The sequence below is a fragment of the Pongo abelii genome, chromosome 4 (genome assembly GCF_028885655.2).
Source record: "Pongo abelii isolate AG06213 chromosome 4, NHGRI_mPonAbe1-v2.0_pri, whole genome shotgun sequence".
NCBI classification, from domain to species: Eukaryota; Metazoa; Chordata; class Mammalia; order Primates; family Hominidae; genus Pongo; species Pongo abelii.
The window spans coordinates 84,640,749-84,664,619 of record NC_071989.2 but is presented as its reverse complement, the minus strand read 5'-3'; the positions used below and the strand labels follow the sequence as shown (position 1 = coordinate 84,664,619).

At 41.1% G+C, this 23,871-nt stretch overlaps 1 long non-coding RNA gene across 2 annotated transcripts in view; it reads right to left on the bottom strand.

Moving 5' to 3' along the window:
• LOC103890658 (uncharacterized) overlaps positions 1-23,871 on the bottom strand; it is a 65,976-nt gene that overhangs the window by 17,938 nt on the left and 24,167 nt on the right. The window contains exons 3-4 of one of the 2 annotated variants that reach the window (XR_010139977.1): positions 18,884-18,968; positions 17,303-17,504 (exon numbers count right to left, since the gene is read on the bottom strand). This is a non-coding gene — a long non-coding RNA (uncharacterized LOC103890658). The remainder of the gene's footprint in view (positions 1-17,302; positions 17,505-18,883; positions 18,969-23,871) is intronic. The other variant, XR_010139976.1, reaches the window with a different exon arrangement.

Here is a 23,871-nt window from a genome sequence, read left to right as displayed (position 1 = left end):
TTCAACATAGCAAGATCCTGTCTCTATTTAAAAAAAAAAATTCCAGCCAGGCACAGTGGCTCATACCTGTAATCCCAACACTTTGGGAGGCCGAGGCAGGTGGATCACGAGGTCAGGAGCTCGAGACCAGCCTGACCAACATGGTGAAATCCCATCTCTACTAAAAATACAAAAATTAGCTGGGCATGGTGGCACATGCCTGTAATCCCAGCTACTCAGGAAACTGAGGCAGGAGAATTGCTTGAACTCTGGAGGCGGAGGCTGCAATGAGCCGAGATCGCACCACTGCACTCCAGCCTGGGCCACAGCGAGACTCTGTCTCAAAAAAAAAAAAAAAAAAAAATTCCTCTGGCTGAAAGTCTTGGTCCCTCAACTGAAAGGGTCTCCCAAGTGTCCAGCACAATGAATTCAAACCATACTAAGTCATATTATTATTTCAGTTAGAAATGCTGTGGCATTTATATCATTTTGGATCCTCTTAGATGTCAAGATGAGATTAGGTAGTCAAGAGATTTATTGGGAGAAATGCCTGTGAAGCATAAAGGAATGGAGAGCAGAAGAATATAATGCAGGTCTGCTACCTGGGAAAGAAGAGAGGAAAGAAAGTCCTGCCTAGGAAAAGCTTCAGGCCGCAGCACAGTTCTGAGAAACTGTGACACTGTGTCCAGCCAGAACAAAGGAGTGTTAGTGTCTGAGGCAAAGGCTGTTCATTACAGTAGCCTCACATCAGGTAGGCACAAGTGGCTCTACTATACTCATCTTATTCAGTGATCAGCTGGGAGCAGTCGAAGGGAAGTATGGCCTCTATGTAGCTGTCACTTAGCTATGCTTTCCATGGCCGACTATCTTAAAGAAAGGGACATCTAAGCAGTGTACCTCCAGGACTGCCACAGTCCATTTCTTGTCCTCCACAGATCCAGTTCCCCATGGCTCCTGTGGGCCATCTTCTTGAGGAAATACTTAGAAGAGAGAAGTTAATGGAGGAACTATAGCCCCTAGTGCCGCCATTTGTCTTGAGATCGCAACCCACAGTCATCTTCTCCTACCTGCACTATCCAATCTAAATTCCCCTCCCCCTCTTTATTATCTTCATTATCTTTATTCCAGAAGGTCTTAGCTGTTGGCAATCACATCACAGATTGGGCAAGACTACAGAAAAACTTGACCACAGGGATCACCTGGGATCCATACACACTCCTTCCTCCCTGTCCCATTGTGTACAGGCAGCCTCACCTCTTTCTGCTGATGGAAGTCAATGATCTCTTCCTTTCACCTGCTGGTCTCTTCACAGAAAGAGTCCAGAATGCCCTGGTGGCAGCCATAGTATATAGTTCAATGGGACACTTGCTGTGTCTCCTGCCAAGCTGCACCTCATTTGAGGACCAAAACCTCTAATCTCGTAGAGCCCAGAGTTGTAGAGACAAGAAGCACAAAGTTCCCCAGGAGGTCATTGGAAATGATAAGTGGGTCCACTCCTGCTTCCACTTCTTGGTTCTCAGACCCATGTATTCTTCCTGTTGAGGACATAGCACCATATGGAGAGCCCCAGTTTAATGTATACAGTGCATCCTGCAGGATGGTACCCTGTTCTTTCAGAGCACTGCCTCCAGCTGGAGCTTCAGCTGTGCCTTTAGTAATCATTCCAATGCTTTATGAGGCTGGCTCCATCTAGGTGATATAGTATCTGATATGACCAGTGGATCCCATGGTCATTGTCCTATTTCCAAGCCTCCTTTGCTATGAAGTGATCCTCTGGTCAATATTACGCTGTGTGTACTTCCATGACTACAGATCAGCTCCAGATAGTGGGGCTTGCTGAAGCTCTGTGGCAAGGAAAGACAAATCTAAAGCCAGGAGAGGTATCTAACCCTGTGAGGATGAACTGTGGAAACTTCCAGGACAGAAGGCCCAATATAGCTGACTTGCCAACTATATTGGAGATGCAAAAGTTTATTTTCCAACTCAGCAAGTCCCAGAATTCTTGGGTCCCCTGTATTCCACCTACATGTTCCTTGAAACCTGGCTGGTTCTTTTCTGAACTCATCTCTAGTACCTATTATATGCAGCTAAACACAACCAGCTCACACTTTTATCATTGTGCCTGAAGACTTCTCAGCACAAATCCAAATATTTTTAGGTACATATGCTAACTTCCAAGTTACCAAAGGTGACAGTTTTAGAAAATGTCTCATCCTTGCAAAACACAGATTACCATTTTCTTTCCAGCCTCCTATAACAGTTTTCTTGTGCCCATCATCCAGCCTCCAAACCAATGCCACTTATTTTTTTGTTTTCTTGTGCCTATACCCCACTACAAATACCAATTTCTAATACCAATTAGATACTAATTTCTGATACCAAAAGCTATTGCCACAAAATGTTACATGACAAACATCCAAAAATCCAGTGGCTTAAAATAACAGTCGTTTATTGTCATTGATCTATGAATCAGCTGAGTGTTGGCAGATCCAAGCTGGGCTCCACGGTGCAGCTCTGCTGATTCAGGCTGAGCTTGGCTAGGAGGGTTTGGCTTTGCTCCATGTGTTACTCATCCTCCTTCTAGAACCAGTGGGCTAGTCATCAGCCTGTTCTGTGCTTCTGATGGCATAAGCCTAAGAAAACAAGCCCAACCACACAAGTGTTTTTCAAGCCCCTGCTTGCAACATACTTGCTAATATCCCACTAGCCAAAGTAAGTCAGGGTGAGGGAGAAAAGTGAATATTTTGAATAATAATCTAACCTACCACATGTTATTGTAGAATCATAGGTCATCTCCAAAGAGGAAAAGTCATCAGATACAAAGGATTGTGAATGAGAATGGCAGAACTTCTCTAGAGCAATATCAGAAGCTAGAAGACAGTGAAATGCCTTGCAAATTCTGAGTGAAATTGTTTTAAACCTAGAATTCCATATCCACCTAAACTATCAGTTAATTATAAGGCTAGAATAAAGATATTTTGAGACATGCACACGTAGAGTCTCAGTTAATGTACCTCCCGTAGACCTTTCCTTAGAAGCTACTGGAGAATAAGAACCACCAAAAAGACGCAACCAAAACAGAGGAAGATAGAAAACATAGGAAATCCAATTTAGGAGAGAGATGATGGAAATTTCCAGCATGATAACACATGAAGTTCTGTATTGTTGGACAGAAAACAGCAAGACTAGTCTGGAGCAGAGGGATGGAGGGCTCCATGGCTCTCTGCAGTGTGGGGAATTTGACTGCATGGAAAGATACATAAAATGCTATTGTAGACAGTGGGAAAACCCAAGTATAGGTACAATGGAAAACTAAGCAAATGAAAAATAACAAAATTATTTAGAGGTATGTGGAAGGAAGTAAAATCATAGTCCACTATTTTGTTCAGCCATAAACAATATTTCATATTATAAGAAGAACTGTCCTATAATTATATTGAGAGAATGGGAAGAAGAAAGTGAAGAATGCCATAATAGAAAGTCACCAGACAATATTCGAGGTTGATAAATCAGGAAAAACAATATAGCACATATTAGTTAGCAATATGGAGGAAATGTATTGAGTCTGGAAAGTGGAATTAGAAAATATGAGGGGTGGGACATGGGGTTGTTCTATTTGGTTCCAAATCTTTTATCAATATTGGACTGTTGTGTAAAAATATGTACATATATTACTCTGATTTTTTCAGGCCTAGGGAAATGTAATACAATCAGCTTGTATACTACTTTGGTGAGAGCAAATTTCATCTATTTTATCATTTATTGAATAAATATTTTTGCTTTGTTCTAGGTATAAATATTTTTGCTTAGTTGTAGGCATCAAAATAATTATGCACAGTGTTTGATGATTACAAAACACATTTGCATATATTTAATCTTGTGATTCAATTCTTACAACTCTGTGAGTTTGATACAGAAGCAAATTTACCTTGCTGTTAATGAATTCTAAGTTGCAGGACTGTTTGCTGAATGGACCCCTTTCTAACTCTGGAAAGGGGCCCTATCAATATGTTTACATGGTTGTATAATTTTGTAAATTATACCCAAAAAAAGCCTTTTGTTAAGATCACTTCAACTCCTAATGCATCATATTTCCCCTTATGTGAACAAGAGAATTGTTTCTAAATAAATGCACAATTTTGTACCCAATTCGTATCATAAATTTTTATTCTTTTGCTTAAATAAGGCTCCAACAAATATTGAAAATGTCAGGCTCATCAAAACTGGAATTCATCCCGGGTAAGTATTATCTGTCCTATTTGACAAGTTGATGAATGAGGTTAAATGGCTTTGCCCAAGTTTGCACACCTGAACTTAGACTCAAGTATTTGAATGTCCAAACCCATTTTCTTGGGTTGCTACCTTATAATCCATCTCTAGATGGTAGAAGAAAAGTTAAGAGTCATTAGTCCTGTTCCTGGAAAAATCCATTCTGGAACGTGGGTGGAAAGAGGGCAAGCCTGAGCCCTTGGGCTTGGGGTTCACGTGGTGGTGTTTTGAGGAACAGGTGGTGGTGAATGACACAAAAAGAAAGGTCATTGAAGACAAATTATGATGATACACAATGTTCTCTTTGTCTGCCTCTGCCTAGCCATTAGGGAACAACAACACTAAAATGCCTCCTGTGAAACACAGTCCTGTTGGGATAGGAAGAGGTCTCCTTTCTCCAGATGTCTCTCATTTATTGCAGTCTGGTATCTGAGAACAGCTCTGAGTATCGCTCTGGAACCAGTGTGAGGCTGGCTGAAGTCAGAGGTCAGGGAATCGAAGGCTCAAGGTTAGAGACATTTCAGGTAACTAAGCCCAACCCCTCAAAGAGAGGAGGCAGAGCACAGGGAGAGGCAGTCCACACAGTGCTTAAGAGCAGGGCTCAAACCTGATTTCTGCCTGGGTGGAAGTCATATGACTTTGAGCAAGCTACTTAACCTCTCTGCCTCAGTTTCTTCATGAGTAAACCAGGAATAGCAATATGTGTCCATAATCTCTTTTCTACAATTCAGAATGCAAAAACCTAAAATTATTTCAAAATTTTTTGGTGGGAAGAGATGATCTGAACTCATTTGGCAACAAAACATAACCCAACTCATGTAAAAGTATTCCATTTAATGCAAAAATTCACATACCTCACTGTATAAATATTAATGTATTTGATTATGGAGAACAACCCCGTGGGGGTGTTTTCTACCACAAGGTGTATGTGTCATATACCTTTCTAAAATCCAGAAAATTAAGAATTTTGGTCCTAAGGTTTTCATATAAAAGCTGTGGATCTGAAGTGCCTATTTCATAAGGTTGTCATGAGGGTTAAATAAATAATAAAGGAAAGGTGCTTAGAAGAGTACTTGGAAGAAAATAAGTGTTCTGGATGGGTTTTCTATTATGAGGAACACCCCTCCCCGCCCCGAAGTATATTCCTGAGAGATGTTACCTGGCATTTATCTGACTCCTAGGAAGGAGAACTCACTTCTTTATGAGTCAGTTTAGTTTAACTATTGGATGTTTCTAATCTAACCTTATAATAAGCTGAAATTTGCTTTCTCTAACTTCCCCACACCAATCACAGCTATATTTCTATATTTCAACACAACTTTTGCAGATAGCTACTCTGCCTCCCCTGGGTCTTCTTTTCTACATGGTTAATTGTTCATCAGATATTGCTCAGACCTATCTGTTAGTTCCCCTCCCTCACCCCTGCTCCACTCCAGTGTGCCATTATATCCTTTCAAATGCAGTGCCCAAAATAAAACCCAGAGGTCTATATAGGTTCTGATCAGCATAGAGTGCAGTCCACATTTCTTCTGTGCTCCAGACTATGAAAAACAACTGCATCTCTGTGTGAAAACAGAAGTGAGAGGAGAGGAGATCTGGAAATGCAATCAAGGCCATCTAGGAGTTTCATTAGAAAAACATACTTTAAAAATTCAATTTCAAACCAATTTTTTTCTGGCTTCCCAGAACTGAGATGGAAAACAGTGAGCAGCCTAGACTGATGGAAATGTGAGCGTCAAAGAGTGTAGAGGTAGGGTGGGTGACGTTATGCCAATTCATTTACTGCGAAACACTACAGACAGTAATGCCAGAGCTAGTGTGAAGGTCATGGACTGCATCCCACAGTCCAAGAAAAATGAATGATATTCCAACAGAAGGAGAAGAACAGAGCTAAATAAAACTCTGACAAGTATCAGGGCCAATCCACAGCAAATTACTACGAAACAGGAGGACACTGCTCCCTCCAGTGGGCACAGCTAGATCTTGCCTCATGCCTGGCCCTGGCCCTGATACCCTCTGGTTAAAGGGAACCTGAGCAAATAAACCCACCAGAGGGGAAGTAATCCATTTCTAAGGTAGAAATGTGATCACTCATTCAATATGTGACGGGAATGATAAGAAAAACCGTTCTCTTACAGTGACCATCCTGGCTACCTGCAAAGTATGCTTAGAATTCTAGATTCCTTCGGAGTCTTGGTAAAGATCTCCCAAGGGCTGGCTGATGGGTACATGGGGATTTATTATTTTATTATTTCTACTTTGTGGATGTTTAAAATTTTTCATAATAAAATCTTTTGAAAAAATCCTCAGGTAGCTATAACTTTTAAAAACAAGTAGAGACCCATGATGACAGTCTAATAATCACATCTGTCCTCCTTTTCCCCCCACACTGAAGATTTTTTTAAATTAGATGGTACTTTCATTACTAAACTAGTTGGGAAAATGTTGGTAATTTTTTATGTGGACACAGATCATACAAAAGATTACAGACCTAATAACTGAACAGAGAAATAAACTATCCAGAAAGAATTTGGACACTGAAAACTATGTCAAACCTAGGTTGATGAATGAAATTGTCATCAGGCTAATATCTGGGTAAAGGGAAGGATATTAATAAGTTTTGGAATCTTTAGCCTGGTTTCTTGTTTAGTCCACTGAGAAACAGACTTGTGATCATGGTCCTCAGACTCAAACCAAACCCCGTACAACCACACAGAAAAACGGGTAGCCAGGGCATTGATTAGGCAAATAGACTTTGACCTAGTTCTGGTCCAATGCATCTATGAATTGACTTCCAATTTATTTATTAATACTTGGGTTAAAGTAAATGCTCCAGAATAAGCTGATGATGTTTCGTGTGCTGACACTTGGCTCCAGTCAGGGCCTCCAGGGGACCAGAACTCTTGAGCACCATTTCCCATCCTTTTGGCCTGGCCACTTACCCCAGTCACTGGTGTAGGCAAGCAGTTCCATACAGGCATAACCTGACCTTGCCTCAGTCCAGACACTGGATCTGTAGCTTTTGCTCCAAGGCTTGTCTGACACCAAAGTCTGTGATGCCTGTGGAAAGCTGCTTGGCAGTTATGCATGCACAACCCATAAAGGTGGGCAATTACTACTTCTGAGGTTCCCTTTGGATGGGATGTTGTAGGTGAACAGGATTAAGAATCCCCATGTCCCCATCAGCCAGCCCTTGGAAGGTCTTTACCCAGACTTCAAACGAATCTAGAATTCTAAGCATACTTTGCAGGTAGCCAGGATGGTCACTGTAAGAGAAGAACATTTTTCTCATCATTCCCGTCACAGCTTGAGTGGTAAGTGCAGATCCAGCAGCAACACAATTAAGGCTCTCAACTATCGTGGATTGGGATGAGGTACAGGTGGAAGGGAGAGGCTCTGGGTCAAGTGGTAGCTATGGTACTTGAACAATATGGAGGCAATGATAATTGTAAAGGAATGGGGAATTCATTGGCTTTTGTTAACTGCTTTGAAAGTCTCAAAATAAGAAAATGACAGGGTCATGTTAGCCAACTATCAACTCAAGCCCACGGTGAATAGAGCAATGGTTAAAAGAATTTGATCTCCTGCAGGCACAGGGAATACTGTCTTGAAGATTAAGACAACAGGTGACAGAGTCATAGAAGAGACAGAACGCCAAGCCTTCACAGGTCTCCTATTTCAAAGTTAGAACTCTGATAGGAAAAGCTTAAGATCTTAAAAGCTGGGATAGGATAGACAAGTCTGAGAATATTGAGTCACTAGATTAATTTTCATCCTCTAGGAGAGCAAAGCCAGCCTTCTTCTCCTTGCTGGGGACATCAGCCTCATCTTGCCAGGAGATCCTGAAAATACCTCACCTGAATCTTGCTTTGCAAAGTGATGTCTGTCTTCCTCAAGGTCTCCTTCCATCTCCAATTCACTGACTCCATGATAACTGGAGTCAGGTTTTGGCTCAAGCAGGTGGGGAAATGTATCCCTGCTGCAGTAGGAAATAGTTTACTAAAGAAACTGAAGGACCTGGAATATTAGACTGTTCTCACACTGCTATAAAGAAATACCTAAGACTGGGTAATTTATAAAAGAAAGAGGTTTAACTGACTCACAGTTCTGCATAGCTGCAGAGGCCTCAGGAAACTTACAATCATGGTGGAAGGCAAAGAGGAAGCAAAGACCTTCACAGGGTGGCGGGAGTGAGAAGTGTAAGCAGGGGAAATGCTGGATGCTTATAAAATCATCAGATCTCGTGAGAACCCACTCATTATTACAAGAACAGCATGGGGGAGCCTCCCCCATAATCCAATCACACATGGGGATTACAGGCCCCACCCTCAGCACATGGGGATTACAATTCGAGATGAGATTTGGGTGGGGACACAGAGCCAAACCATTCACCTGGGTAATGTATACAGGCAGGAACCTGGATAAGCTTGAGAAAGTGGATCTTGAGGATGTTGGACTAGGGTGGGTGAGTGGAATAGAAAGCTGGATAATGGTGAATTTATTGACCAGGGAGCACCCTTTCTTGATCAGGAAACTCAGTGTCCTGGCAAGGATACCTGCAGCAATACACTGCAAGAGTGATTTCTTGAAGCTTAGGCAAAATAGTGGCCTATAATAAATAAAGTCCAGAGGCTGGAACTTGCCTGGACTGGAGCTTGCCATAGCACTGAGGAAGGAGTCAGAAAGCTCAGGGATGTGAAAATATTAAAGATATTTATTTTTTTCTTTTGATTATGTATTTATAACAGATTTCAGAAAGTTTTCATCAGGAATTCATAGAGGCAAAATGTAATTAAATTTCTACAAGCATTTATCTTCTTAAAAGTTTGTAGGGCTGGGTGCTGTGGCTCACGCCTGTAATCCCAACATTTTTGGAGGCCAAGGCAGATAGGATTGCTCGAGCTCAGGAGTTCAATACCACCTAGGTAACATGGAGAGACCCTGACAACAAATTTTAAAGGAGCCAGGAATGGTGGCACACACCTGTAGTCCCAGCTACTCGGGAGGCTGAGGTGGGAGAATCACCTGAGCCCAGGAGACTAAGGCTGCAATGAGCTGTGATTGTGCCACTGCACTCCAGCCTGGGTGACAGAAAGAGACTGTGTCTCAAAAACAATAAAGTTTGTAGGAAACACACATAGATCCCACTTTCCAAAACTGAATTCCATCAAGCTCTTCAATTTTTGTCATCCTCCTCAAATGACGTATATTGGCAAATAAGGCACAATTTATTCTTGAACAATTTATTCTTTTTTTTTTTTTTTTTTGAGAAAGAGTCTTGCTCTGTCACCCAGGTTGGAATGTAGTGGCATAATCTCAGTTCACTGCAGCCTCTACCTCCCAGTTCAAGCTATTCTCCTGCCTCAGCCTCCCGAGTAGCTGGGACTAAAGTCACCCACCACCACGCCTGGCTAATTTTTTGTAGTTTTAATAGAGACAGGGTTTCACCGTGTTAGCCAGGATGGTCTTGATCTCCTGACCTTGTGATCTGCCCACCTCGGCCTCCCAAAGTGCTAGGATTACAGGCGTGAGCCACTGAGCCCGGCTGTAACTAACTTTTAAGAGATTTAATTTTATTGTGGTAAAATATACAGAACATAAAATTTGCCATTTTAAGTGTACAGTTGAGTAGCACTAAGTGTATTCTCACTGTCATGCAACCATTCCCACCACCCATCTCCAGAATTTTTTTTATCACCCTAAACTGAAACTCTGTTCTCATTAAACCATAACTTCCCAATCTACTATTCCCCCAGACCCTGGCAACCTCTATTTTACTTTCTGTCTCCATGAATTTGTGTGTTCTAAGTACTTCATATTAATGGAATCATACAATATTTTTCCTTTTGTGGTTAGTTTAGTTAGCATAATGTTTTCAAGTTTCATCCTTGAAAGAATGATGTAGGAGATACCCAAATTTCTTTTCTTTAAAAAGATGAATAATATTCTATTGTATGTGTATACATCCATTCATCTGTTTTGACATTTGAATTGTTTATGCCTTTTGGCTTTTGCAAATTAACACTTCCGTGGACATTGGTGTACAAGCATCTACTTGAGTCTCTGCTTTTAATTCTTTAATTCTTTGGGGCATATACTTAGGTGTGGAATTGCTAAATCATATGGTAATTCTCTGTTTAACTTTTTGAAGAACCACCAAACTGCTTTCCATTGCAGCTGCACAATTTTATATTCCCACCAGCAATGCAAAAGAGTTCCAATTTCTCTACGTTCTTGCCAACAACTGTTATTTTCCTTTTTAAGAAAAACAGTGGGGCGTGGTAATCCAAGCACTTTGGGAGGCCAAGGCGGGGGAATCATTTGAGGCCAGGAGTTTGAGACCAGCCTGGACAACATAGAAAGAATGTATCTCTACAAAAAAAAATTAAAATAAAAGAATTTAGCTGGCATGGTGGTGCATGCCTGTAGTCCCAGCTACTCCAGAGGCTGAGGCGGAAGAATCACTGAAGCCAGCCCAGGAGTTTGAGGCTGCAGTGAGCTATGAGTGCCACTGCATTCCAGCCTGGGTGACAGAGCAAGACCCTGTCTCTTTCTGCTCAAAAGCGAAACAAAACAACACGAAAATCCTAACAGGTGTGAAGAATTTAGAAATTTCTTTTACTATTAATTCTTCAAACATTTTTCTCCCTCCTCTTTTTCCTTTCCTTCTTTTACTTCAGATGCACATATGATATTGTTCCCCAGCTCACTGATGTGCTGTTTCTCCATATTTTCTCTGTGCTTCACTTTGGGTAGCTTCTTTTCCTGTGTCATTATATTCACTGTTCTTTTCTTCTGCAGTGTCTAATCTGCTATTATATCTATCCGTGTATTTTCAATTTTGGATGTTGTATTTTTATCACTAAAAGCTTGAGTTTAGTCCTTTATAAATCTTTTATTTCTTATAACTTTCACGTCCTTTCATCTCTTTATATAAGAAACATCTTTCTTTCTTTCTTTCTTTCTTTCTTTCTTTCTTTCTTTCTTTTTTTTTTTTGAGACAGTGTCTCACTCTGTCACCCAGGCTGGAGTGAGTGGCACAATCTCAGCTCACTACAGCCTCAACCTCCTGAGCTCAGGCGATCCTCCCATCTCAGCCTCCCAAGTAGCTGGAATACAGGTGTGCACCACCACACCTGAATAATTTTTTGTATTTTGTGTAGAGATGGATTTTCACATTGCCCAGGATGGTCTTGAGCTCCTGGGCTCAAGCAGTCCACCCGCCTCAGCCTCCCAAAGAGCTGGGATTACAGGTGTGAACCACCAGGCCTAGCCAACATATTTCCAACAGCTATATTAACCTTCTTGTCTGATAATTCCATAGTCTCTGTTGTTTCTGGGTCTGAGTCTTGTGACCAATTTTTCTCTTGACTATTCTTCATATTTTCTTTTTCTTCACATGTCTATTAATTTCAGATTAGATTCTAGATATTGTAAAGTTTACATTGTTGGGTGCTGAAATTTTGTATTTCTTTGAAGAGTGTTGAATCTTTTCTGTTGGACTTTTACTTGCAGATTAGTTTGATCCTTTTGAGGTATGTTCTAGGCTCCTTTAGTGTGTTCTAGAGTAGCATTTATTTGAGAAATAATTTAGCCCCACTTCAAACTGTTGCCTTTCCAGGATTTTTACTGAATGTCATGTGTCTTCACCAAGGTCTGTTTACTCTGACTAGAGGGAACTCAAATGATTCCCAGCTCTGTGTGAACCCTGGTTATTGGTTATTTGTCTTACAGCTTACACAGAACTATTCTTTCCTTGAAAGTTGTTCTTGTCCAGTCCTGTGGGATTTCATCCTATTCCTGACTAGTTTGGTGTTCAGGCAAAGAGTCAAGAGTCTCACTGTTGCCCAGGCTGGAGTGCAGTGGCACCATCATGGCTCACTGCAACCTCTGCCTCCCCAGGCTCAGGTGATCCTCCCCCTCAACCTCCCAAGTAGCTGGGACCACAGTGTGCACCACCACACCCAGCTAATTTTTTGTATTTTTTGTAGAGACAGGATGTTGCCATGTTACCCAGGCTGGTCTCAAATTCATGGGCTCAAGCGATCCACCCACCTCAGCCTCCCAAAGTGCTGGGATTACAGGTGTGAGCCACTGCACCCAGCCAAAGATTTCTTGAGAGCTCTCCTCTCAAGTAATGCTATGGTTTGAGTGTGTGTCCCCTCTGAAACTGATGTTGAAACTTAATCCCCACTGTAACAATATTAAGGGGGGAGGGGAAATTCAACTATAGTATTTGAAAGGCGGCACCTTTGGAGGTCATTAGAATGAGATAAAGTCATGAGTGTGGGGCATGAGTGGCTTCGTGAGAGGAGAAAGAAACCTAAGCTAGCATGCTTAGCTCCTTCTCTATGCCCTACACCACCTCAGGACTCTGCAGAGATTGCCTACCAATAGGAAGGCCCTCCAGATGCACCCTCTCAACCTTGGACTTTCAGCCTTCAGAACTGTGAGAAATAGATTTCTCTTCATTATAAACTAAGTAGTCTCAGGTATTTGGTTATAACAACAGAAAATGGACTTAGACAGGTGCTCTGCCTTATAAATCATAGCTACCTTGGTCTTCTTGAACTATAATCTCTGTTTAATTCAATGACAACACTCTGTATAATTTCATCTCCCTGAATCACAATCTTGGAGCTACCTACAGGCCGAAAGCCTACACCAGGGTGTATTTTGCCCCTTTTGTTTTCCTTTTCATGCGGATCACAATCTCGTTGGACTCTTATCCAATGTCTTAAAATAGTTTTTTCCTACATTTTGTTTAGTTTTCTAGTTGCTTACTTTCAAAATGTAATTGCAGGCTGGCTTACTCCTTCATGGTTGAAAGCAGAAGTTTTTGAAAAGGATTTTTAGTGTCAGCTCAGGCTCAGGTAGAATGACCTGCTGGTAATGACACTGTCCTCCAAAATATTGTATATATGTGCTAAAACAATAGCTGATACATGGTGCTATGTTCCCAGTGTCTAGCAACATTGGTCCAGGAAACATGAGGTAGAAGTAGGATTGCCCCCCTTACCATCACTTGTCATGATCCACTTGAAAGTGTTATGCATTTCCCATTAAATGAGCTTAGGTTCTGCCGAATTAATTGTCCCACTTTCAGGTGGGCGAATGTATGCACTAGCAGAAATGATAGTGCTTTCATTCACCTTAAAGTATGATTATTGTTTTTGAATTTTGGGTTCCTCATGGCAGTAGACCAGCAAGAAAAGAGAGGTGCTGAAAAGAGTAATTGACTCTGATTACCATGAAGAGCTAAGGCTGCTGTTACATTATGTGTGCAGGAAGGACTGTGTCTAGGACACAGAAGATTCACAGGGACATCTATTGATGATTCCATGACTGGTGATGGTGGATGGGCAATCGCAGTGATCATGACTTTACAAGGTCAACTAAAGGCTCAGACCCCTCAGAGATAAAGTTTTTAGCCAGCCATCAGGAAAGCAACCTACATCAGCCAGATAATTGGCTAAGGTTAAGGGAAATCTAGAGCAAATGGTGGAAAACGGAGATGACAAGTACAACTATTTATGGATTTGGAACCTGCTGCATCAGCAGGGAATGTAACTTGTTCTATTCACCTTCCTGTATTTAGTGTTTGTAGGATTTGGAGCTAGCCACTATCTAGAAGAAGACTCTGGGCAGACTGGACTTAATGCAGAGCACAAAAGTCCTAAGAAGTGCAAAGGTGAAACGTAATGGAAATCTGTTGTGGTTTCCAAACATGTTCTCAACTTCTTTGATGTTCCTTCCTTCAAAACGTGAAGGCTAGGCTGGAAGCGGTAGCTCACACATGTAATCCTAGCATTTTGGGAGGCCGAGGCGGGTGGATCACAAGATCAGGAGTTCAAGACCAGCCTGGCCAATATGGTGAAATCCCATCTCTACTAAAAATACAAAAATTAGCCGGGCGTGGTGGCACACGCCTGTAGTCCCAGCTACTCGGGAGGCTGAGGCAGAAGAATTGCTTGAACCCGGGAGGTGGAGGTTGCAGTGAGCCAAGATGGTGCCACTGCACTCCAGCCTGGGCAACAGAGCGAGACTCTGTCTCAAAAACAAAACAAAAAAAGGAAGACTAATTCCCTTCTCCTTGAGTGTGAAATGTACCTAGTGATTCACTTCTAAGTAATAAAATGTGGTGGAAGTGACAGCGTGTGATTTCCAAGACCAGGTCATAAAAGACATTGTGACTTTTTCCTCCCCCCATAATCACTCATTCTGGGGGATGCCATGTGCCGTGTTACAGGGACACTCAGCAGACCTATTGTGAGGCCCATGTGGCAGGGACACTGGAGCCTCCTGCCAAGGGCCATGTAATGCACCACCTTGAAAGTGGATCTTTCAGCCCCAGTCAAGTTTTCAGATAAATGCAGCCCTGGCTTGAAATATTGAATATAATGTCATGGCAGACCCTGAGCTAGAATCAGCCAGCTAAGTGACTCCTGAATTCCTGACCCACAGGAATTGTGGAGAATAGCTGTTTGTTTGTTGTAAGACACTAAGTTTGGAGGGTAATCTGTTATGCAGTAATGGGTAACTAACACAATACTTCTGGAGCACTTTCCATCCTCTTGTTTGACTCTTGGTTCTGCATAGGCTTTGACCAGCTACACACAGGTGCAATCTGAAGCATCCTACATCAGCCCATGCACGCTGTGTACTCTAGCTCCCTACCCTGGGAATTCTCTAAGGTGCAGGGCACCTGCAAGAGGGCTTTAAGCACTGACACAAGGAGAAAGAAGCCAACAGATAAATGTGTTCCCTTCCACCACCTAGGTGTTAGGTTCTGAAGTAGATTTCAGAAAACTCCTCAATGGTCCTGACAGGCTTGTACAACAGTTGCTCAGTTGTAGACAATGTGATCATGTGTTTTTGTTTTTACCTCACTTTTTATTATAAAAATGTTCAAGCATGCAGAGAAGTTGAAAGAATTCTACAGTCAAAACCCATATATCCCTGTCTAGATTGTACAACTAACATCTTATTCTATTTCTTTTATCATACGTATATCCATTTATCTATTGTTCTATCCATCTACTAATCTATTTTATTTTTAATGCATTTCAAAGTACTTTTCAGATAACAGGAAAATTCACCCTTAACACTTCAGCATGCATATCACTAACTAAACCTCAGTATTCACTTATGATGTTTTTCTTTTAAGGCAAAATTTATATTCAATAAAATGAACAATTGTAAGTGTACCATTCAGTAAGTTTTGAAAAGTACATTGACATGTGTAACCCAAACTCCTTTGAAGATGTAGAGGAACATTCCCTCATGCCTGCTCTCTGTCAACTCCTACTTGTACGCCCACATCTGCACAGATCACTATTTTGATTTTTCTTCATTGCAGATTAGTTCTGCCTGTTCTAGAACTTTAAATAGGAAAATACCATATTATTTTGTGTAAGGTTTTTTCACCCAGCATGCTTTAATATTTACCCATATTATTATATCAATACTCTATTCCTTTTTACAGCTGGGCAATATTCCATTGCATGAACATACCACAGTTTGTTTATCCATTCTTCTGTTAACGGGCTGTTTCCAGTTTTTGTTTTGTTTTGTTTAGAAACAAGGTCTTACTCTATCACCCAGGCTGGGTGATCCTAGCTCATTGCAGCCTTGAACCCCTGGGCTCAAGTGATCCTCCCACCTCAGCCTCCTAAGTAGCTAGGACTACAGATGTGTGACACCATGCCTGGCTAATGTTTTTATTTTTTGTGAAGACAGGGTCTTGCTATATTCCCCAGGCTGGTCTCGAACTCCTGGCCTCAAGCGATCCTCCTACTTGAGGTTCTCAAAGTGCTAGGATTACAGGCATGAGCCACCATGCCTGGCCTGTTTCCAGTTTCTGACTATAACACATAATGCTGCTGTGAACATTCTTTTTTTTTTTTCTTTTTGAGACAGAGTCTCTCTCTGTCACCCAGGCTGGAGTGCAGTGGCGCGATCTCCACTCACTGCAAGCTCCACCTCCCGGGTTCATGCCATTCTCCTGCCTCAGCCTCCCGAGTAGCTGGGACTACAGGCGCCCGCACCACGCCCAGCTAATTTTTTGTATTTTTAGTAGAGACGGGGTTTCACCATGCTAGCCAGGATGGTCTCGATCTCCTGATCTCGTGATCCGCCCGCCTCAGCCTCCCAAAGTTCTGGGATTACAGGCGTGAGCCACCGCACCAGGCCATGAACATTCTTAAACAAGTCTGTTTATATACAGATATTTTCATTTCTGCTGGGCAAATATCTAGGAATGAAATTGCTGGGTCATAGAAGGTGTGTGTTTAGTTTTTTAAGAAAGTGCCAGAACTTTCCGAAGCATTTGTACCAATTTACACCCCTACCAACAATTTATGAGAGCTCTGACTGTTCCACACCCTCACCAACATTTGTTGCTGCAGTCTTTTTAATGTAGCCATTCTAATAGGCATCTAGTAGGTATCTCGTGGTGGTTTTCATTTGAATTCTGATGACTAGTAACACTGAGACCTTCCATGTGCTTGTTGGTCATTCCTCTGTTGACAGTGCATGCTTGCAGTGGCTTTTCTGCCTCCCCTGCTTTACTCTCATTCCTCACTCCTGATCCCTAGTATCATTTTGCAAATAAACTACCTGTCTATGACTCTTTGTTTTGGCTTAACTTTGCGCATATCCAGGCTAATATATATAGAAACAGCTGGGAGAACAAAGAAGGTATAACCCCATCCCTAACCTCATCCCCACCCCTGTGAAAAGGGCAAAGAGGAGGCTTCCTATTCTGGTGAAATTTCACCCCTTATTGGTTAATAGGTGTGCTTCCACACAATGTCTGTGGAAGGGATCCAGAAAACTGCACAGAGGCTGCACCTCTGTATCTGCACTACACTGACCACATGCAGATACCTTTATATCCTTTACCATAAAAAAGAATCTTATGTCATTTAACTCCCTATTGTCATTGCAGTAAGAATCACTAAGATGGTCATTCACACCAAGTTCAAACATAAAGGGCACTGATCTGAGAAATAAGCAGAGAAATGGCTTAGAAAGAAAAATTACTCCTTCATACCTCACGGGTTTCATACAAGACCTAGGCTGGCCTCCATGTGGTGGGCACCATCTTTCCCTCCTCACCCAGAGTACTCTGAAGCACCTCATGACTCTCCAGCATCCAGGCCCAGGAGGATGAGGCTGAGAGAGAAGATCCCCTCCTTCCACTTTCTCCTTCGGCCTGTCTTGTCCTCATGTTCGGCACCAGGATCTGTGTTTTCCTGCAACAACAACAACAACAATAAAACTTAAAATTTAGATGCTTCTAAACTTAGATGCAGAACCAACACCTTAGGCTAGGCATGGTGGCTCACGCCTGTAATACCAGCACTTTGGGAGGCCGAGTCAGGAGGATCACTTTAGATCAGGAGTTTGAGACCAGCCTGGCCAACATGGTGAAACCCCATCTCTACTAAAAGTAAAACAAATTTTTAAAAAATTAGCTGGGTGTGGTAGTGCATGCCTGTAATCCCAGCTACTCAGGAGGCTGAGGCAGAAGAATTGCTTGAACCCAGGAGGCGGAGCTTTCAGTGAGCCGAGATTGCACCACTGCACTCCAGCCTGGGGGACAGAGCCAAACTCCATCTCAAAAAACAACCACCACCACCAAAAAAACAAAAAACAAAAAACAAAAAGAACTACCACCTTAAAAAGATGCATTGAATTCACATTCAATAATGTGAATACACAGGCATTCAATAAGTATTGGTTAAAAAAAAATGAATGCATAAATGAATGGATGCACATTTCAATCGCAGTACAAGACAGTATGTGATTTATATGACTCCATTGCTCTTCCTGCTCTCAGGTCACCTTTTCTTACTGCCTGCCTCTGGCTCTGTCCACCCCTTTCGGCTGCTGGCTTCTGAATGAACATCTCCCAGATCATCACCAGCCTCACTGTCTGGTATATAGTAAACAAGGATCTCCGGAACTGGTGGACCCAGGTTTCCTGCCAGCACACAAAAGATTCCTAACTGTATTCGTCCCCCTAAACACCTCTCCACTCCTTACCCCTGTCCCCCAGCACCCAGGAACCATACTATCAGGCAAGTGGTTGGGGTGACAGTGAGACCCTGTCCTCATGGTAAAAGGTAAAGATGGTGTCCTATCCAAGTACCAGGCATTGTCAGTCTCAATCAGCGAGTTCACATAAAACCTAGGTTCCCTGTTTGTCTGACTTCCTCATCCTGAACATGACTGAATGACTTCCTCTTCTCTCTGATTGAAAAAAAAATGCATATATATAACAGAAACATCCACGAAAGCAAGCCTTTCTGTTTAATGTGGCTCTTGTTACCATTTCCAGAGACAGAGCGCTTGTCCTGAAAAACAGACTACCAGAACTTTTTGCCCCCTCTGCTCTCATTCCAACCTCTACCCGCCCCTTAGCAAGGCCTAGAGGGTTCAAAGGCAAACAATCTAGATGAAAGGTGATTTCTATAATAGTTCAGAATCGTGGAAGAACTAAAGGGAACGGGGTGTGTGCCCCAAGCAGGGAAAGTTGAACAAAAGGCCAGAGGCAGAAATGAGCCAGGTGGAAACCGGGTGTAGAAGTAAAGCTGGACTGGCTGAGAGCCTGAGGGGAAAGGGCACTTACTCCGGCAGTGGTGGTGAGAGGAGAAATGCTTTTCTCAGGATTGTGATGGGGGAATTGAAGGCGGTTGGAGTGTCGGATATGTTACCTAGAGAAGAATTCCATAAAGAAACACAAACAGTACAACTTTGGGGGTTTTCTCATGTTTGCATGTGACCTTGTTTATGTGGAAGATTAATACTGTGCTCTTTTTTTCACTAGTATTTAGTTAAATCCTATTACTTTCTTAGTGTCTGTTTCTGGAAAAATTGGGCTATACATTTGCTCTCAACTTGGAACTTTTAGGGAATATCAATTTTACTTTACTGTACAATATAAAGGCAGGTGAAAATTTCTAACAGTTTTAAATTTCTTGTCTCTACTAAAACTGTGTCCTTAGAAATATAATTTGAGAGGCTGGGCGTGGTGGCTTATGCCTGTAATCCCAGCACTTTGGGAGGTCAAGGCGGGCGGATCACTTGAGGTCAGGAGTTCAAGACCAGACTGGACGACATGGCGAAACTCCATCTCTTTTGTATTCTTGTAAAAATACTAGAGTTAGCTGGGTGTGGTGGCACATGCTGGTAATCCCAACTACTCAGGAGGCTGAGGCAGGAGAATCGTTTGAACCCGGGAGGTGGAGGTTGTGGTGAGCCGAGATTGTGCCACTGCACTCCAGCCTGGGTGAAAGAGTGAGACTCTGTCTCAAAAAAAAAAAAAAAATATATATATATATATACACACACATATATATATACACATATATATACATATATATACACATATATGTATATGTATATATATAGAAGAACTTGGTCTTCTCAGACTCTGAAGACTTTGGAAACTGCTGTCTTCCTGGAAACAGAACCTATGAAAATCTGTGGCTTTGATTGTCTTAGTTGGTAATTTGCCCAGGGAACAAGTTCGTCATTGCTGCGTCTCTTTTTCTAAATAGCACAAGTTCTTGTGAGACTATTCTATCAAATTAGAAGGGTATTATTGGCATATTTGTCTTCCTTTATATGCATTATAGTAAAATAAAAGCATGTCACTCTGCCAGGTTCTTATTTTTCACTCTGCCCATAAACCTTCTTGAATGAAATTGTTCACATTAATGAGAGATTATGGAATCATTAAGTTCTCAGATGGATACAATAGGCATTATCCCAAAGCTAAGAGAAGAGGACACAATACTGTACCTCCAGCGTCGAGAGGGTGGTTGCTGTTGTCTTGTTTTGCTTTAAAATGTTAACAATGGCAACGGCCGACTCGTGGCTGTCACTTTTTCTCATGTTCCTTCTGCTGTGCCACCACCCCTTCACTCCCTCCATTTCTAACTGCACAAAGTAGATCATCCTCAGGTCCTTTAGGTTCTTTATTTTACCTATTTGTGTATTTATTAAGCAAATGTTCAGAAAGTACCCGCCATAAGTGATGTACTTCTACTCCCAGACTTTCTCATCTGAAAACTCCTATTCATTCTTTTCCTCAAACTTCCTTCTTATCAGCTTCTTCAATTGTGTCAAGTCCTTCAAGGCCTGGACCATATGTCCCCTCTGCCTTATATTCCTTTCTATTCTCCATCAGAAAGATGAAATGTTTCTTTATATTCCTAGTATACTTTGTAGGGACCTCTGTTCTAGAAAATAACACACATTTATTCATCCATTGCAGTGGATTCCACACGTATTTATTAAGGCATTCTTCTAGGTCCCAAGAAGATAAAAAGAATAAGAAGATATAGTCCATTCCTCTCACTCCAGTTAAAGAAATGGGGGTAAACTAATATTCAGACAAATAATAGACACAGAATGATAATCATCAAATAAAACACAAAGATATGTTTTCACATGTTTTTCACCCTCTTTCTCTTTATCACTACTTTGGAAGCTTTGTGAAAGCAGATGTGGGGTATCTTTCACATCCCTGCATCTGGCACATTTGGCCAATAAGGTGTCAGCAGGTATTTACTGAATGGCAGAATGAACAACCCTTTTTTTTTTCTTTATATAATTGTTAAATATACTAGAGACTCTAAGACAATTTTAATGTCATTTAAGAGACTATAAAAAACATTAATGAGTTAAGCGCCTCTTCATTATTGCAATTCAGATTACCTCTCGGGAAAGTCAAACGCAAGTAGTTAGTTACCTGTGCTAAAATGGTACCATTGTTGGTTATCAACTTGCATTTTAAAGCAATAAGTTAACAAAATTGCATTATGTTTATTGTTGTCATCAAAATATAACTGGCAACATTAATCTTCTAGAATTTAATTTCACTTGGATTTTATTTTTTTAATTTTCCTCTCATCTATTATAGATTTTAAAATGTTTAAATGTTTTTTTAATATACTTTCAGTTCTAGGGTACATGTGCACAACGTGCAGGTTTGTTACATAGGTATACATGTGCCGTGTTGATATGCTGCACCCATCAACTCGTAATTTACATTAGGTATTTCTCCTAATGCTATCCCTCCCCCAGCCCCCCAACCCCTTAACAGGCCCTGGTGTGTGATGTTCCCTGCCCTATGTCCATGTGTTCTCATTGTTCAGTTCCCACCTGTGAGTGAGAACATGCAGTGTTTGGTTTTCTGTCCTTGTGATAGTTTGCTGAGAATGATGGTTTCCAGCTTCATCCATGGTCCTGCAAAGGACATGAACTCATCATTTTTTATGGCTGCATAGTATTCCATGGTGTATATGTGCCACATTTTCTTAATCCTGACTATCATTGATGGACATCTGGGTTGGTTCCAAGTCTTTGCTATTGTGAATAGTGCCACAATAAACATATGTGTGCATGTGTCTTCATAGTAGCATGATTTATAATCCTTTGAGTATATACCCAGTAACGGAATTGCTGGGTCAAATGGTATTTCTAGTTCTAGATCCTTGAGGAATCGCCACACTGTCTTCCACAATGGTTGAACTAATTTACACTCCCACCAACAGTGTAAAAGCATTCCTATTTCTCCACATCCTCTCCAGCATCTGTTGTTTTCTGACTTTTTAATGACCACCAATTCTAACTGGTGTGATGGTATCTCACTATGGTTTTGATTTGCATTTATCTGATGACCACTGATGATGAGAATTTTTTCATGTGTCTGTTGGCTGCATAAATCTCTTCTTTTGAGAAGTTGTCTGTTCATATCCTTTGCCCATTTTTTGATGGGGTTCTTTGATTTTCTCTTGTAAATTTGTTTAAGTTCTTTGTAGATTCTGGATATTAGCCATTTGGCAGATGGGTAGATTGCAAAAATTTTCTCCCATTCTGTAGGTTGCTTGTTCACTCTAATGATAGTTTCTTTTGCTGTGCAGAAGCTCTTTAGTTTAATTAGATCCCATTTGTCTATTTTGGCTTTTGTTACCATTGCTTTTGGTGTTGTAGTCATGAAGTCTGCCCATGCCTATGTCCTAAATGGTATTGCCTAGGTTTTCTTCTGGGGTTTTTATGGTGTTAGGTCTTACATTAAGTCGTTAATCCATCTTGAGTTTATTTTTGTATACGGTGTAAGGAAGGGATCCAGTTTCACCTTTCTATATATGACTAGCCAGTTTTCCCAGCACCATTTATTAAATAGGGAATCCTTTCCCCATTGCTTGTTTTTGTCAGGTTTGTCAAAGGTCAGATGGTTGTAGACGTGTGGTGTTATTTCTGAGGCCTCTGTTCTGTTGCATTGGTCTATATATCTGTTTTGATACCACTACCATGCTCTTTTGGTTACTGTAGCCTTGTAGTATAGTCAGGTAGCATGATGCCTCCAGCTTTGTTCTTTTTGCTTAGGATTGTCTTGGCAATGCAGGCTCTTTTTTGGTTCCATATGAACTTTAAAGTAGTTTTTTCCAATTCTGTGAAGAAAGTCAGTGGTAGTTTGATAGGGATAGCATTGAATCTATAAATTACCTTGGGCAGTATGGCCATTTTCATGATTCTGATTCTTCCTATCCATGAGCATTGAATATTCTTCCATTTGTTTGTGTCCTCTTTTATTTCGTTAAGCAGTGGTTTGTAGTTCTCCTTGAAGAGGTCCATCACATCCTTTTTAAGTTGGATTCCTAGGTATTTTATTCTCTTTGTAGCAATCGTGAATGGGAGGGCAGTCATGATTTGGCTCTCTGTTCGTCTATTATTGGTGTATAGGAATGCTTGTGATTTTTGCATATTGATTTTGTATCCCGAGACTTTGCTGAAGTTGCTTATCAGCTTAAGGAGATTTGGGGCTGAGACGATGGGGTTTTCTAAATATACAATCCTGTCATCTGCAAACAGAGACAATTTGACTTCTTCTTTTCCAATTGAATATGCTTTATTTCTTTCTCTTGCCTGATTGCCCTGGCCAGAACTTCCAACACTATGTTGAATAGGAGTTGTGAGAGAGGGCATCCTTGTCTTGTTTTCAAAGGGAATGCTTCCAGTTTTTTCCCATTCAGTATGATATTGGCTGTGGGTTTGTCATGAATAGCTCTTATTATCTTATGAACAACTGTTAAGTGGAGAAATAGAACAAAATAACTAGGTGCCCAGACAGAGTTTCAACGAGATAATGGAAAGAGAAAACCAGTCTGCAATGTATTTGTAAAAATGATGTCAAAACGATTTGCATAGCCACTCTTCAACCACAGTAAAATGTCTCTTGGTAATCAGCTAACGTCCAAATGCTAAGATATTTTGTCTTTCACTTCCCATTTTAACAGAGCATTATTTAATTTTGGATCAACTATTACGCACCTCTTTTTGTACATTTTAAGGTGAGTATCACACTGAAGGTTAGAAGGGGTTAGACTGTAGACCTGTGCTGTCCAGTACAGTAGCCACTAGCCACTAAGCACTGGAAATGAGCCTACTTCCAATTATGATTCATTGTAAATATAAAATACATGCTGGGTTTCAAATATTTGGTACAGAAAAATGTGAAGTATCATTTTTATATTGATAGCATGTTGAAATTATACTATTTTAATGTATTACATTAAATAACATATAATTTAATTTTTTAAAAAATGG